The following is a 1,133-nucleotide window of genomic DNA, read 5'->3' on the forward strand; positions in this document are numbered from 1 at the left end:
TGATATTATTGGGCTCTGTCCTGAAGTTGCTTGGGGGAGTTTCAGGGGCAGATGAATATAGCGTTTGTTCTGCTCTGTAGGAGGGAGCAACACGACAGCTGCCTTTTTCCAAACCTGTGATCAAAGTCATGCAGAAAGAGAGAGAGAGAGCGAGAGAGAGAGAGAGGGGAAAAAGAAGAGAGGGGATTAATTTACCCCATCTCAGGATAAAACAATTAATTAAAAAAATAATAACCATAAATAAAGTTTTAAAAATCAAGTACATATGGGTAACGCAATATTAAAATTTTCCATACAATTATTTTTTTATTATTTTATTTTAATGAAAATTTATTTCACACTTTACAACATATATCCACTAATTTCATTGTACAACAGAAATGATTGGCATTAACTATAACAGCGCCACCTTTAATTGCACCATTAAAGCGCCGGCTTTAATGGTGCAATTACATAATTTATTATTTACATTTACGTTTGTCTATTCAAATCTTTCAATATATCACTAGTTAGTTTTTATAATAGTTGCTCATATAAAATTATCAATCTTTGATAACTTTTGAGCAGACTGCTCATAAATGCATTGGCTCTTTTTTTTTTTGTTCGCCTGTGTAATTTTCCGCAATTGATTAAACTCAAAAACTTTTTGTACAGACTTCATTCAAACTTTACAGATTATTTAGGTGTGCAATATAATATGTGTGTTGCAAGGTTTATAATTTAAAGGGGTCATAGGATGCCCATTTTCCACAAGTTGATATGATTCTTTGGGGTCTTAATGAAAAGTCTGTAACATAGTTTGGTTAAAATTGCTCAATGGTAGTGTAAAAAACACCTTTTTTACCCTGTCAAAAACAGCTCTTTTCAGATCAAGCCGTTTTGTAGCATTTTCCTTTAAATGTTAATGAGCTCTGCTGACCCCGCCCCTCTCTTCCGAGCTGCTCTCAGAGAGACTGTTTACTTTAGCCGCATTCATCGTGAAACTTGCTAATTAGCACATTAATAGGAATGGCGATTTGCAAAGATTCATTACAAAACATACTCACTTCTTCTGTAGATGAGGCTGGATCACGAATGATTCGCGCGAACAGACGCATTTAGGTAGATCGGGGGTGCATTCCCTTCAGAAACAA

The sequence above is a fragment of the Sinocyclocheilus rhinocerous genome, unplaced genomic scaffold (genome assembly GCF_001515625.1).
Source record: "Sinocyclocheilus rhinocerous isolate Xijiao unplaced genomic scaffold, SAMN03320098_v1.1 scaffold1213, whole genome shotgun sequence".
NCBI classification, from domain to species: domain Eukaryota; kingdom Metazoa; phylum Chordata; class Actinopteri; order Cypriniformes; family Cyprinidae; genus Sinocyclocheilus; species Sinocyclocheilus rhinocerous.